This window comes from Dasypus novemcinctus, chromosome 1 (assembly GCF_030445035.2).
Source record: "Dasypus novemcinctus isolate mDasNov1 chromosome 1, mDasNov1.1.hap2, whole genome shotgun sequence".
Lineage (NCBI taxonomy): Eukaryota > Metazoa > Chordata > Mammalia > Cingulata > Dasypodidae > Dasypus > Dasypus novemcinctus.
The window spans coordinates 4,198,983-4,215,690 of record NC_080673.1 but is presented as its reverse complement, the minus strand read 5'-3'; the positions used below and the strand labels follow the sequence as shown (position 1 = coordinate 4,215,690).

The 16,708-nt window shown below is 40.9% G+C and overlaps 1 long non-coding RNA gene across 1 annotated transcript in view; it reads right to left on the bottom strand.

Annotated features, from left to right (window-relative positions):
* LOC131279625 (uncharacterized) overlaps positions 1–16,045 on the bottom strand; it is a 33,111-nt gene extending 17,066 nt beyond the window's left edge. The window contains exons 1-2 of the long non-coding RNA XR_009187036.1: positions 14,678–16,045; positions 13,967–14,127 (exon numbers count right to left, since the gene is read on the bottom strand). This is a non-coding gene — a long non-coding RNA (uncharacterized lncRNA). The remainder of the gene's footprint in view (positions 1–13,966; positions 14,128–14,677) is intronic.
* Positions 16,046–16,708: the final 663 nt, after the last annotated feature.

Genomic DNA, 16,708 nt, shown 5'->3' with positions numbered 1-16,708 from the left:
CTGCATTGCAGATGTGCCGGCCACGGGTGGAGTGGTCTCCTCCAACCATGAAACGGAAGCACCACCCTGAAGATGGCAAAGTGGAAAACAGAAGCACGCGGTCGCTGGATAACTGTGGAATGTACAGACTGGCAGTCCTGAGTTGCCTAAATTCATGTGAGAAATCAACATCTGTCTTGGTTGAGCAGCTCTTTGTGTTTATCTGGTGGTGGCAGGGAACCAGTCATTGGCAGTCGAACTGAAACTTTACTGTCACAAAAATAAGGCAATCAGGGATGGGAAGAGCAAACTGCTTCCTGGCAGAACAGCACTCCTAAAGGAAGCATGCAACATCTTTTTGAAAGTGAGGAGAGACGGAGAGAGCATGGGAAAGGGTTAATTGTACTGTAAACTTTAGGACAACATAATATTTAAACATTAAAACAGGCATAGAATAAATTGGAGTAGATGACAGTAAGTACAGTGGTTATTGAGATGATTAGTAGCTGGAAGGATCAACTGGAGGAATATATGAAAAACTTAGAGAAAAATTCAACAACTGAAAAATAGCGAGGAAAAAGTCAGCCTTGAGGACAGATCCAGGAGAGCAAATATGTGCTTACAAACCTACTGTATCTTATCTGAAATCACTGAGGCCAACAAAGTTCTAGAACTCTGATTTTTTTTCAGCTTTTAGAATTATACTGTATATTATACACACACACATGCATGCATGCATACTATTCTGCTTTGGGTCTTTTGTGGACCCCATGAAATTATGTTCTTAAGCTAACCCATTTTTATGCATGCAAACCTATTTATGCAGGACCTTTTGGTTAAATTCGGTGAAGGGGCATTTTTATTAGATCACTGTGGATTAGATCATTTCAGTTGAGAGCCTTTGATTGGACAACTTCAGTAAAGCGTGACCCAGGGCCAGTCTCAGCCTTCCTGCTGGCGTCATATAGATGGAGGAGACACACAGGGAAAGAGAACTGTAAGCTGGACCCTGCCATGTGAGGGAGGGCTCCAGGATCAGCCACAGCCGCAGAGAGACAGAGAGCCCCCAGGGCTGAGAGACGTAGAGGCCGGCATCAATGGAGCAGCCTGAGGCTGATGTGAGAGGAGAGAGAAAAACCGTCTGCCTGACGGTCCACAGCGGCGCTCAGGGCAGGCGTGAGCCTGGAGGAGAAGCACCGTCCGTCTGCCACTGTGCCTTGCCGCGTGCTGGAGCGCTGCAGCAGCCGACCTTCGGTGAGACAGCATCTCGGATGGTGCTTGATTTGGACATTTTCGCGGTCTGGGAACTGTTGATGGCGAAATAATGGTTAGTGTTAATGTGGAGAAGATGCCTTTGGGGCCAGGATCTCTGGGTGGACTCTTTCAGTTAAGCCTCGCAACTCCCTTGGACGTGAGCAATAACGTGGTCGCCGTTGTGCAGATAAGGATGTTGAGATGTAGGAAGCTGAGGTGCACATCGAGCTGTGCATCAGCACATGGTGGAGCTGTGATTTACCCTGCCCTGCCCAGGTCTGATTCTAAGCTAGAGTCCCTGCTGCAAAACACTCCCACCACCCCCCTTAAGTTTAGTATCCCACTGCCTAGTAAATGTATTTATTTCATCACCAACTAGCTTTCTCGTTTCTTTGTGTTTTTTAAAAAAATTTTTTTTTTTTCTCTCCCTTTCCCTACCTCCGCATGGTCTGCTCTCTGTGTCCATTCGCTGTGTGTTCTTCTGTGTCTCTTTTTGTTCCATCATCTTGCTGCGTCAGCTCTCTGTATGCGGCGCCACTCCTGGGCAGGCTGCACCTTTTTTGTGTGGGGCAACTCTCCTTACGGGGTGCACTCCTTGCATGTGGGGCTCCCCTATGCAGGGGACACCCCTGTGTGGCACGGCACTCCTTGCGCGCACCAGCACTACGCATGGGCCAGCTCACCGCATGGGTCAGGAGGCCCAGGGTTTGAACCCTGGAGCTCCCATATGGTAGGCGGATGCTCTGTCAGTTGAGCCAAATCCGCTTCCCAGCTTTCTTGTTTTAGAGTGAAACTAGGGAGAAGTTTTTTCCTTCTCAGTGAGAGTTGTGACCTAGAGAATACAAACTGTGATAGATTGAATCATATACCCCAATTTATGTGAACCCATTGTGAAGAGGATCTCTTGAAGATGTTATTTTTAGTTAAGGGGTGACCCAACTGAAGGAGGGTGGGTCTTAATTCCAGATTATTGGTGTTCTTTCTTAAAAAAAATTTACCCGAATAAATTCACATTATAAAAGCCAACATATTTCTGGTATTTGTGCAATGGAAAACTTTAGCAAACTAAAACATATACATAAATACATACTGGTTATACTCTATACTATAAACATAACACCCCTTGAGATGTTATCAGAAGCACCCTGAAATCAAACAATTCAATTTTTAAGCAGAAAAACATGTATACAGTCACACTAATTTTTTTTTAAATGATTAAAAATAGTCTCACAGTTTAGGTTATATTTTCCCATCAAATTAGTTTACCAAAATTTATTTTAAAAATCAAATAAAAACAAAAAACTCAGATGAAGATTGCACGTGTTAGGATTTCCAGTTGAAGGAAAAGGTTATGATTACAGTAAAGGCAATGATTAAACAAGTGGAGGGAAATTGTCCCAGTTTAAAGAAAGGCCTGTGTCTATAGTTAAAAGATTCAAAACATCCTAGCTGGATTGATGAAAAGAGGCATAGCCTGGTTTTATTTTAAAAATCTGAATTTTAAGGATAAAGAGGACAATATTTAAAACTTCTTGACATTTACAACAAATTGCCTGCAAAGGGGAAAATTTAGCTGACATTTGGCTTCTCATCTACAACACTAGAAATCAGAAGAAAGAAAACATTCAGACTGCTGAGGGACAAGGACTGCTACTGAAGAATCTTATATTTAGCCAAAGTATCTTTCACATTGTAATGAAAAAAATATATTTATAAATATGCAAGGATTCAGAGACTATAGCACATAGGTATGGGCCCTATGGAAATAACTGGGAAATGACTCAACCAAAAAGTAAATTTACCAAGGCTTCCACTTAAAACCAAGATGAAATCCTAGGAACCAGATTCATCCTTCTGTCTGAAATGACTAAAACACAGTGTATTAGTCAGCCAAAGGGGTGCTAATGCAAAATACCAGAAAATGGTTGGTTTTTATAAAGGGTATTTATTTGGGGTAGGAGTTACAGATACCAGGCCATAAAGCATAAGTTACTTCCCTAAAAAAGTTTATTTTCATGTGTTAGAGCAAGGCGGCTGCTGGAGTCTGCGAGGGTTCAGGCTTCTTGAGTTCCTCCCTTCCAGTGTCTTGCTTCTCTCGGGGTTCAGGGTTCCTTTCTTCCTGTGGCTGCAGCTTGAGGCTTCAGCATCAAACTCCAACCTCAAAAACCCTCAACTCTGTCCTTTGCCATGCCTTGTATCTGTGACTCCCTGCCCACCAAAGGGTGCCCTACTGGCACGAGAGGTTTACATAATTATTTAATCAAGTAAACCTATGAATCCAATATAATCTAATATACCTAGAGGAAAAGATCAGTTTACAAACATAATCCAAGATTTCTTTTTGGAATTCATCAATAATATCAAACTGCTAAGCACAGTATGAAACATATGTAACAATGTTTTTATGACATTGACTATCAAGCATCACAGGAGAGTAACCCCTGAGAAAGGGAAGCAAATGAGGTGAGTCTCACGACTGACCCAGCTCACTACCTGCAGAGCTTCAAGTCAGCCCAGGGAGAGGGAATCCAGGCAGAACACAGTGATGTCCATGAAGTGAGTGGACAGTGACGGGATCTGAGGGACCCAAGGTTGTTAGAGTTTGCAGGTCAGAGGGAAAGCCTGCATTGAGAGAGCACGGAACATCTTCAAAGGGTCAGCCTTGAGACTTCAGCTGCACACTGCATGCCTGTGAGGAAACTACCCAAGGCTGGAGAAAGCCCACCCAAAGGAATAAAGAGAAAAAACCAGGGCTCACACAGGCCAGAATAGTTTATATTTCAATCAGCCAGGGTAGGGAAACCTCATAATTCAGAGTACTCAGAAAAGTAGAGCCTCAGTAGGAGGGAGGCGGGGGAAGGAGGGGTGAGGAACGAGCTTCTCTGCTCTCACATGGAAAAGGTTAAAATCAAGCCTTGAAACTTTCAAATTGTTTCCAAGCTACTTAATTGCATTCCATAAGAAAGCTCAAGAATATTTATAGGAATATAAAAATATCCAGCCCCCAACAAAGTAATATTCACGTCTCGTATCCAATAAAAAAATTGCTAGGCATCCAAAGAAGCAGGAAAATGCAACCCATAATGAGAAAAAAATTAGTCAGTAGAAGCAAACAGAAATGATACAAATTATAGAATTTTTAGATAAGGACACTAAAAAATTATAGACATTATAACTATATTTCAGATGTTCAAAGGGTAAAGGAAAGTTGAACATGAGGAGAAACATGGAAGACACAAAAAAGATCTAATTTGAACTTCTAGAGATAAAACTTATGTTTCATCAAATATTCTTAACCCTAGTGCCTGAGATGAAAAATATACTGGATGGGGTATAGACATTGCAGAAGGAAAGATTAGTGTACTTAAAGACATAGCAATCAAATTTATACAAAATGAAACACAGAGAAAAAGTCTGAAAATAAAAATGACCAGAGAATCAATGAGATGTGGGAAAAATTTAAGCAGCCATATAGGAGAGAGCCCCTAAAAAGGAAGGTAGAAAAAATATTTGAAGAAATAATAGGCAAAAGCATTTGAAATTTATGAAAACTATGAAAGAAGCTCAATGAACCCCAAAGAGGTGTGAAGAAAACTACAAATTATAACCAAACAAATAAAAGCATTGATAAAGAGAAAAATTTTAAAGCCGCCTAAGAAAAATGCCTATTAAATGCAGAGAAATGAATATGAAAATGACACCACACACCTCATTAGAAAGAGTGCAAACACAGAGGATAGTGGAGCAACATCTTTTCACTATTGAAGAAAAATCTGTCAGCCTAAAAGTCTATATCCAGCAAAAATTTCTTCCAAAATCGAATATGAAATAGAGACTCTTTTAGATATATAAAAGCTGAAAGAATTCATAACAGCAGGGCTACACTATAAGAAAAGTTGAAGGACATCCTTTAGACAAAAGGAAAATGACAGCAGAAGGAAACCTGAATCACACAAGGGAATCAGGAGAACCAGAAATGGTAAATATGTAGGTAAATACAAAAGTTTGTTCTCATTTCTAAAGACTATTTCAAAGATAGCTGAATGTTTAAATCAAAACTACTAACAATGTATTGTAGGGTTTATAACCTATGCGAAGTAAAATGAGTGATGACAGTAAAAATTCCAGGAAAGGAGAGATGAAAGTATATTCACGTAAAGTTCCTACACTATTTGTGAAGTGGTATAATATTATTTTAAGGTGGACTGTGATTAAAGTATACTATAAACCTTAGGAAAAAATACTAGAAAAGTAAAAAAGAAAAAAAGTAACAAAGAACCAATGAGACATATAGAAAACAACTAAAAAGATGGCAGATCTAAACTTAATATAAATAATAATACTAAATATAAATGGTCTAAGCATTCCATTTAAAAGGCAGAGATTGTCAGATTGATTACAAAAGCAAGACCAACTATAGTCAGCCAAAAGAAACACACTTTAAAGAAACAAGTAGGTTAAAAGAAAATAATAACAGGAAAAGATATACCATACAAATCAAAAGAAAGCTAGAGTGGCTATTTTAAGACTACACAAAGAAAATTTCAGAGGAAAGAATATTACCAGACATAAAGAGGGTCATTTTGTAATGATAAAGAGGCCAACTCGACAAGATTTCACAACAATGCTAAATGTCTGTGAACAGAGTTTCAAAATACATGAAGCAAAACTGAGAGAAAAGAAGGTGGAATAAGTAAATCTACAACTATATTCAGAGCAATGATAATTGAGAGAACAAGTAGAGACAAAATTAGAAAGGTTATAGAAGACTTGAACAATAATGTCAACCAAGAGCTTAATTGAAATTAATTGAACACTACACACAACAACAACAGAACTTACATTCTTTCCAAGTGGATATTGAACATGAATTTATTCTTGGTCATAAGACAGGTCTCAATATATTTAAAAGAATTAAAATCCTACAAAGTATATTCTTTTAGCTCATTGAAATGTAATTGAAGTAGAAGTCAAGACCAGAAAGAGCTCTGGAAAATCCCCCAAATTACTGGAATTCAAATCATTCATTTCTAAATAATTCACATATCAAGGAGGAAATCAAAGGAAAACTAGAAAGTATTTTGAGCTGAATGAAGATGAAACTAAAGTTATCAAAATTTTTGTGATGCTGCTGAATCAGTATGTACAGGGAAACTTATAGCACTAAATGCTTAGTTTAGAAAAGAAGAAAAGTCTCAAATCATGACCTCAGCATTCACCTTAAAGAACTAGACAAAGAAAAGCAAATGAAACACAATGTAAGCGAAAAAGAGAATATAATAAAGGTCAGCGCAGAAATCAATGAAATTTAAAACAGAAAACCAATGGAGAAAATCAATGGAACCAAAAGCTGGTTCTTTAAGAAGATGAATAAAATCGACAACTTCTAGCCAGACTTATCATGAACAAAAGAGACAAGCCACAAGTTGCCATTATCAGGAATGAGAGTGGTAGCATCACTACAGATTCTTTGGATATTAAAATGGATAATAAGGGAATATTATGAACAAATTTGTGCTGATAAATTCAACTGAGATGGAATCTACAAATTCCTTGAAAGACACAAACCACAAAGCTCACTCACATAGTAATAGAGGAGGCAGGGCAAGATGGCGTCTGAGTGAGAGCACCTCACAGTCTCTCCTGCAAAGAAGCGGCTGAGTGGGGCTGCAGTCTTGCCAGAGCAGGCTGTTTTGGGGACTTGCAAGGCAGGAGGTATATAGACATCGATCTGGAGAGACAGTGACAGAAGTAGTGCTGGCTAAAGGTAGAATGCGGGTTACAAGTACAGAGGTCGGAAGCTGTGGGGAGGCAGGACCCTTCCCCGTAGGGCTGGCGGCTACAGTGTTCCCCGAGAACTGCTGGTTGCAGGGCGGCATTCCTGGGTCCCGTGATCCCCAGATGTGTGGTCCAGGTCCGTGTCCCCTAAGCCCCCGTAGCCCGCGTTCCACAGACCTACATGCGCTGAGTCTGCAGTGTCCCGGACTTCCCTTTCCCGAGTCCAGTGCTCCCAGAGGTCTGGGATTGCCCTAGCCCTCTGGTTTTGGACTGCCTCCGTGAGTGGGAGAGATTCAGTGGGAGGTGCAGAGAGGGGCTGGGGGAGTGTGGGTTCAATTTTCTGGTCCCCCCCCCCTTTTTTGGGAGAACCTGGCAAGAAAGGAGTGGCGAATCTGCTGAGAAAGCGCAATTCACCTAAATACCTTGGGATAGGAAACTTGGTCTGGGAGAAGGTGGAGTCAGAAAACCAACTAGCCCTCCGACAGCACACCTAAAGGAGAGGGACTGTAGGAGGTGCTTATCAAGCCTCCAATAGCATACTCGGAGTTCCCAGTGAGGTGTGAGTGCTCTCTCTCTGGAAATTAAGAGTCATTGTTTTCTGTGTGGAGCTGGTTCAACAAGGACCGACTTGAATCTCCTACCGGACCTCTCAGGCAGCTTTCCTGCTGCCCTGGGAGAGAGAAGTGAGGAAGGGAGAAAGGGGAACCTCAGATCCCTAAGCATTTTTATTTAACTGCAAAGAGGATTCCTTGCTTGAAACTTTGGTATTTTGTTGGTTTGTATTCTTGTTTTTCCTTCCTCTTTATCCCCCCCAAGGCCCTTTTTTCTTTCTTTCTTTTTCTTTTTCTTGCTTCCTTCCCCCCTCCCTTTTGTCCCTTTCTTTCTTTCTCTTCTTTTTTACTGTTTTTACATTAGGTGCTGCAGGGAGAGCTTCACATTTGCTGTGTTTCCTCATCCTCCATTTACTCTTTTCTGTGTGTATTGATTTTGGCCACCAACACTATCCCCTTTCCTCTACATCTTTCTGTCCTCCATCATTTATTGTTTCTCTTACATTACAGCTCTCTTTGTTTGCCCCCCTATTTTTATGACTTTTTATTTCTAATACCTTTGTTCTGTTTTCTGTCTTATATTCACTCTTTATATTACTGGCCTTTCTTTCCTCTTTCCCTCTCCCCTGAACACACTGGCCTTTTAATTCACACTGTATTCCTCCCCATATTCAGTTTACTGTCTCATTATACGTACTCTACTTTTCTTACCGTTACCACTCTACATACCTTGCATGAGTCTAATATCCATTCTCCTACATCTCACATGGTTCCTTTGTTAATATTTACTATCAATACTACCATTATTCATTTTCTTTTCTTACTCCTTTTGCTTTCTTTGGCCCTAATATTTTTCCTTCAGGTGAACTTAGTCAACAATAAGGAAATAGAATAAGAAGAAAAAAGTGACAAAGAGAAGACTTAACATGCATGCAAAAACAACAACTAATTAAACCCCAGACGAGACAATGAAGCTAAGCAACTGATTAAATCCATCATGATAAAATGATAAAATGATAAAGTGAATGACTGGAAAACAATCTTACAAGCAAACAATAACCAAAAAAGGGCAGGAGCAGCTGTATTAATATCAGACAAAATAGAATTTAAATGCAAAACAATGTGAGAGACAAAAATGGACACTTCATATTAGTGAAAGGGATAATCTTTCAAGAAGAAAGAACAATCATAGACATTTCGGCTCCTAGCAAGGGCGCCTCCAAATACATGAGGCAAACACTGGAAAACCTAAGTGAAGGTATAGATGCCTCTGCAATTACAGTGGGGGACCTTAATACACCACTATCAACCTTGGAGAGAACATCTCAAAAGAGAATCAATAAAGCAACAAAGACTTTGAGCCAGAACAAAGAGGAGCCGGACCTAGCAGACATATACAGAACTTCACACCCAAACACAGCAGGATATACATTCTTCTCAAGTGCACATGATCATTCTCCAAGATAGACCACATGCTAGGTCACAGAAAAAGTCTCAATGAATTCAGAAAGATTGAAATCATACAAAATAATTTATCTGACCACAGTGGAATGAAGCTGGGAATCTGCAGCCAGAGACCCAGATTTGACACCAAGATTTGGAAGTTAAACAACACACTCTTAGAAAAACAGTGGATCAAGGAGGAAATCTAAAAAGAAATTAATAACTGGGTGGCGCTGCAGGGAGAGATGCTGGACATTGTGTGTCCTGCCGTGGCCCACTGGGTGGACTGGGGGAGAGTGTGAACTACAATGTAGACCACTGTCCATGTGGTGCAGCAGTGCTCCAGAATGTATTCACCAGGTGCAGTGACTATGCCATGATGATGGAAGAGGTTGCTGATGTGGGAGGGGTGCAGTGCGGGGGTGGAGGGGTATATGGGGACCTCATATTTTTTGAATGTAGCATTTAAAAGAAAATAAAGAAGAAAAAAAAGTAAAAATAAATAAATAAAATAGTAATAGATAATATAAATAGTCCCATATCTACTATATAAATTGGATTTCAACAAAGAAAGATTCAATTCTGGGCAGTTTTAGTCACGAATTCTACCAAAGATTTAAGGAAATAATAATGCCAATTCTACCCTAATTTTCCAAAAAAAAAAAAAATGTAAAGAGGACTGAATACTGCCCAACTCACTCTATAACACCAGATTTACTCTGATACTAAAATCAGAAAAGTCATTACAAGGAAAGAAAACTATAGACAAACATCCCCCATGAACACAGATGCAAAAATTCTTTTAAAATGTTTAGCAAATAAAATCCAACAATATATAAAAATGGTAATACATCATGACCAAATGGGGTTTATCCCAAAATATTGGGTTGGCATAACATTTGTAAATCAATCAATGTAAACCACCATATTAAGATTCTAAAAAAGAAAAAAAACATATATGATCATCTCAATAGAGGGAGAAAAAACATTTTACCAAATTCAGCAACATTTTTGAAAAAAACTTCTAGCAAATTAGGAATAGAATATCACCACCTGATAAAGAACTGGTATGAAAAAGTTGTAGCTAATACTACTTTATGACTAAAGACTGAATGCCTTCCATCCAAAATCAGGGCAAGGAAAGCCATGATTGCTCTCAACACTGAGAGTCAACACTGTACTGGGCGTCCTCCTCCATGCAATAAGGCATTCATATTAGAATGGAAGAGATAAACCTATCTTCACTCGTAGACAGTATAGTCATTTATATTGATAATTTTAAGGAGTCGACAAAAAGCTACTAGAGAAAATAAATAGATTTAGTGAGGTTTCAGTGTTTTTTAAAAGTTATATACAAAAATCAGTTACATTTTTAAATGCTAGCAAAAAAACTATCTAAAATTGAAGTTTTAAAAATACCATTTACAATAGCATCCGAAATATGAAGTATTTAGGAAAAAATCTGGCAAAAAAGTTTAAGAACTATACCTGAAAAGTATAAAACAATAATGAGAGGAATTAAAGAAGACCTAAATTTAAAAAGAGATATGTTGTATTCTTGTATCAAAAGACTCATTATTAAGTCACTTCCCCAAAATTGATTTATAGATTCAACACAATTCCAATTAACTTTTTTTATAGAAAAAAAAGCAGACTTTTTTAAAAAATAGAAATGGACAAACTGGGTCTAAAATTTATATGGAAATACAAAGGACCTCCAACAGAGAAATCTATTCTGAAAAGAACAAAGTTGGTGGACCTACACTATCTAATTTCATGACTTAATATAAAGTAATCAAGGTCGTGTTGTGTTGGCATAAAGACAGACAAATAGATTAATGGAATAGAATACAGAGTCTAGAAATGGACTTGCAAACGTATGGGCAGATCGTTTTTGACAAAGAGCCCGAGGCAAATTCACTGAGGAAAGGAAATTCTTTTCAACATATGATACTGAACCCACTGGATAATGACATACCAACAAATGAATCTTCATGTTTACCTCATTCCACACAAAAATAATGAGCCTGAAGTCAATCATAAATTACATGTAAAACCTAAAATGACAACGCTTACAAAAGAAAAATCAGAGTAAATCTTAGTGACCTTGGCTTGCCAAGGTCTCTTAAACACAGTACAAAAAGTATAAACTATAAAAGAAAAAAGCAATAATTTGGACTTCATCAAAATTTAAAACTTTTGCTTTGCAAAAGACACTATCACAACAATAAAGAGGCAAACCACAGACCAGGAGAAAACATTTCTAAAACATGTATCTGACAAAGAAAATATACGTAAAAATACAAAGAACTCTTACAATAAGAGCATAGGCAAAAGATTTGAACAGACACTTCACCAGAAAGCTATACAGAAGGCAACAAAGGACATGAAAAGCTACTCAATCATCATCAATTATTCAGGAAATAAAAATTTAAATGCACAATAAGACAGCCCTACCCACCCACTAAAATGACTAAACACAAAGTCTGACCATGTCATATGCTGGCTAGGATGTAGAGAAACTGAAACATACTCTGCTGGTAGGAATATAAACTGGTACAACCGATTTATATATTTAAAATGTAAAAAACCTGTCAAAATTTTTCAAATATTTACCTATCATATGATCTAGTAATTTCACTTCTAGATATTTACCCAAATGAAATGAAAGTAGAGTCATACAAAGACACAAAAATATTCATACTGGCTTTATTTGAAATGGGCAAAAACTGAAAAAAAATTTTTTCATCAACAGGTAAATGAAGAAACAAATAATTGTATATCCATACAATGGAATACTACTCAGCAAAATAAACAAATGATCTAATGATACCCACAACAACATGAATAAATCTCAAAATAATTGTGTAGAGTGAAAGAAGGCAGAAATCACTTCCCATATGATTCCACTTGCATAAAACTCTAGAAAATGCAAACTGCTTTATAGTGACAGCAAGGGGATCAGTGACTGCTTGAGGACAGAGGAAGGTGGACTAAGGAGGGGAGGATTTCAACGGTGCAGAAGAAAGCTTGGTTAAGGATATGTGTATTATCTTGAGTGGGGTCATGGTTTTCTAGGTATACATATATCATAACATCAAACCATGTATTTCCTTATATGGATGATATCAGTTGTTTTATTTTAAAGAGCAAATATACTATAGCAGTTTGATATTGCTTATGAATTCCAAAAATAGATGCTGGATTATGTTTGTGGACTGGTCTGCTCCTCTGGGCATATTAGACTGTATTGGATTCTGAGTTTTCACTTTTACTTGATTAAATAATGACTGGGGCTTTGATTGGGCCATGTCAGCAGGACATTCAGTCCCTGCCCCCTTGGTGGGCGGGGACTCACAGAGAAATCACACCACAGAGAAGGGAGGTTAGAGTTTAAATGCTGGAGCCCCAGGAAGTCAACACACAGGAGAAACACAGAGGAGGAGAGAAATTCCATAGACAAGCAGAGGCCCCAGGAAGAGAGAGAGTCTGATAGTCTACAGCTGACCTTGTGGAGAGAACAGAGCAGCTGAGCCCAGAGAGAAACAAGCCCCAGGAGAGAGACAAGACTTTACCCCAGCCCACAGCGATATTGGAAGAAGCTGGAACCACAGAGCCCTAGGGGAGAGAAGAGGAAGCCTGAACCCTGGCAGACATCAGCAGCCATCTTGCTCCTACACGTGGCAACAGACTTTGGTGAGGGAAGTAACTTATGCTTTATGGCCTGGTAACTGTAAGCTCCTACCCCAAATAAATACCCTTTATAAATGCCAACAGATTTCTAGTATTTTGCATCAGCACCCCTTTGGCTAACTAATACATAAAAGATCAGCTAAAAACAAGCTATTATCATTGTCTGGGGCAGGAGTTGGCAAACTACAACCCAAAGGGGAAAATCTGACCCATCACCAGCTTCTGTAAGTAAAGTTTGGAACACAGCCTCCCCCATGTGTTTGTATACCAACGTGACTGCTTTTGCACTGCAACAACAGAGCTGAATATTTGAGACAGATACAGTATGGCCCACAAAAAGTAAAGAATTTGCCCTCTCGCTCTTTATAGAAAATGTGTGCTGGCCCCTGATTGAGGGGATTTTTTTTAAAATGATACTTTGGATTGGAAATATGCACCTTAGAATCTCTTCCTCGCTGTGTGACCGTGGGTGAGGTACTCAGCCTAAGCCTCTGTTTTCTCAACTGTAAAAATGGGAATAATACAGGCATCTTCCTTAAAGGGTGATTATGAAGATTAAATGAAATAAAACACATACACAAATGCTTTGAGCACTAAATGCCAATATAAACATACTAAAGAAATGTTAACTAATTGTTATGGGTTAAAAGTTCAAGTCCCATGAATGACCTTATTGGGAAATAGGGTCTTGGAAGAAGCAATCAGTTAAAATGAGTCAAACTGGATTACAGGGGACCCTAATCCCATACAACCAGTGTCCCTAGAAGAAGGGGAGAGGAGACAGCCAGCAGACACTAGGAAATCCATATGAAGGTGGAAGTGGCAATGTGATGCACCTACAAAAGGAGGATCTCCAAGGATGACAGCAAATACCAGAAGCTAGAAGAGACAAGGAAGGATGCAGGGTCCAGAGGTAACAGGGCCCTGCCAACACCGTGAGTTCAGACCTCTCACCTCCAGAGCTGGGAGAAGGTAAGTTTCTGTTGTTCTCAGCCACCCATTTGTGCTCCTTTGTTCTGGCAGCTCTAGGCAACTAAGACACTACTACCATTTAGAGGCAGCCATTTCTCCTTGCTTTGGGTTTTAATTCATAAAATCAAGCCATGTGATTTTCCCAACCCCAATTGTTACTTCTCTTTTATTTCCTTCCTTCTCCATCGTAACTAAATGAAACAGATCAAATGGTTTTTTGGTGCTATTCTTGCAAGCTTGTATGTACATCAAACTCTAAAATCAGAATTTGCCATGTGCCTGGCACCCACCCTTACCTGGATTGAAAAACTTCTCCAGAGAAGAGGAGGGATCTTCAACTCTTAGCCTTCACAGTGCCAGGGAGCGGGTCTCACGTTCAGGAGCATTTGCTAAATGTTTATGGGTGGATGAATGGATATTGTAAATCCTCATTAAGGAAACACCAGGAACAGTTTCTCTGTGAAGTGGATAAACAGATGAAAAGCACTAGGTTGGCCTACTTTGCCTTGCCACTCATTGTCAACAAAATTCAGTTTATAGCTGTGCGGGCTCTATTTTTGAGGTAGCTGTCTTGGTTTTTGTATTTGTTTTGGGGGTTTTGTACCCATGACTGCAGACGCTGAGGCCATACTCTTTATTCCTCTGTTGGTGACACGCTGCCATTACTGGGCTGGGCCGTCTTTCCCTTGGGTATTTATTAATTGGCTTTCACCTCGCCATCCCTTCACCATAGGTAAACATCTGAATTTGTTCAAGGTTTCTATTTTCATTTATGCTGGTTATTTTTAAGATATTATGGCTTATGAGCATATTTTTGGTTTTTCTATTTGTCATCTGTCTCTTGCTGTTTCTTCCCCTTCCCCTTCCACACTGAGTTTTAAGATCCAGGCTTGCTCCTATGTGCACATCCGGTGGTTGTTTCTGCGCCCTCCACTGGATACAGCCACATATTTCACCAGCCCACTCTTGCCATTTGGTTCCTTTAAATAATAATTGACAGTAGTTACCAGTTAAGCGATGCTGTGCCCAGGATTTAGCACCACTTTTCCCTGGCCATGACTGGAATGGGCCATGTGCTCTCCGGGAGGAGACCTGGGGTTCAGGGCAGCTCCTCCACCGCGGTGTCCTTGGGAATGGCGTGGCCTCTACTTCCTTAGCTGTAGCCGAGGCAAGAACCCCTGCACCACCCATCTCCTAGGGCTGACCTGTGGCCTGCATTAGACAACGAATGAGAAAATGAGTTCTCAGCAGGGTTCATCCTCGCACCCTGGCCGCCAGCCTCCTCCATTCCTTCTCTAGCTGGCCCACGGACCCAGCCCGGTGCCTGGGAAAAGCAAGCATGCCCATCCCCGTGCCGCACGGGAGGCAGAGAACTGTGGACGGGGAGTGGCCAGGCGGCGATGGGGACGGCGCCTAGACCTGAGAAGCTGCAGTTCCACTGAGAACTGCCAAGGATCGACTGCTGTGACGATCCCGGGGACACTGTGCTAGCCCACGTACGTATGTCGTCCTCTAAATCTCTGTCTCCAGGGTGGGACCAAGGAGAGGCAAGGGAGACCAGGGAGCAAAATTTAAGGGGACACTTTATTTTTTTCATGGCTGAATATTATTCCACTGTGTGTAGTTACCACTTTTGTTTTTTATTATAATTTTTATTTTCGTTAGAGAAGAACAGCCATGCATAAAATACAGTATTCCCATATACCTCCCTATTTGTTAGCGCCTTGCATTGGTGTGGTACATTTGCTACAACTGACAGTACATTTTTCTAATTGTGCTATTACCTATAGTCCATCATTTACAATAGGGTTCACTATTTTGTGCAGTTCTCTGGACTTTTTAAAATTTTTATTCTAGTACGATATATGCGACCTAACAATTCCCCATTTAACCACATTCAAATAGACAATGTAGCGCTGTTAACTGTGGTCACCGTTACACTCATTCCCTGTTACGATTGCGCAGTCAATTCCCTTCCGCTCCGCAGGCATGTCCTGCCCACGCTCTCCCCTGGGCGTGGGGTGCTGCCACCCTCCGGGGAGCGCGGGCCAGGGGTGCATCCATCCCTCAGGCACCGAAGTCCCGGCACCTGCTTCCTCTGCTCCTTCGTCACAGTCCCTTCTCCCTTCCTCAAAAACTCCCCTGCCGGGAATTCTGTTTGCGGGTATACTTTAGAGCCTGGTCTCTGGGAGCAAATGCCCCTTCCAGTTTTCCTTCCCTAGGGATAGTCAGCAAGAGAGGCTCACAGGTGGCTTTTATGGTCATTATAGTATGCAGTTTTGCTCTCTCCACTTCCACATTCCATCAGCAGTAATAACAACAACACAAGCAAGTACGCGCACCCCACCTGTACCCGAGTGGCTTGTCAGCAGCGTGTGCGGGGCTGGAAGGCAGGCTGTGAGCCTGGAGAGGAGGGGGCCGCAGGGGCGCTCCCGGGGCTCCCCGCTCAGGACAGGGGCACTCCAACCCTTCGGCTTTTCCGGTCCAGCTCCCCTCACCCACTCTTCTCCCTCTTTGCTAAGCCCTCTCCGAGGACAGAATTGCTCTGATTTTTATGCTTCCTCTGCACCTTTGCCGGTGCATGGCCCCAGGGTGGCAGGAATTACTCAGTATTCATTATTTGTTTGCGAATCCGTTTTTCCTGCAGACTGGGCTCCCTGAAGGCTGACACAAGGCCTGCTGCTTCAGTGCTTCAAACCCGCCACTGACGGGGAGTGGCTGCAGCTCAGGTGGCTGAGCGCCCGCTTCCCATGTACGAGGTCTTGGGTTCAATTCCTGGTACCTCCTTAAGAAACAAAACAAAACAAAGAGCAACTCTCCAGTGATATCTCCCTGTCCACAATTAAAGTCCATATTTCTTTATAAATAGCATCAAAACGGCCTCTTTCCACGCCTGGGCTGACTTCCCTCCCAGCCTCATCTCCGCCAGTTCCTGCCTTAGTCTGGGCTGGGTCAGGAAGGAAGTTAAATTTCCAAACGAGCCATAATGCTGGCGCCTCTGCCCCACCGACATCGCTTCCTTCCCTCTCCCCCCACTC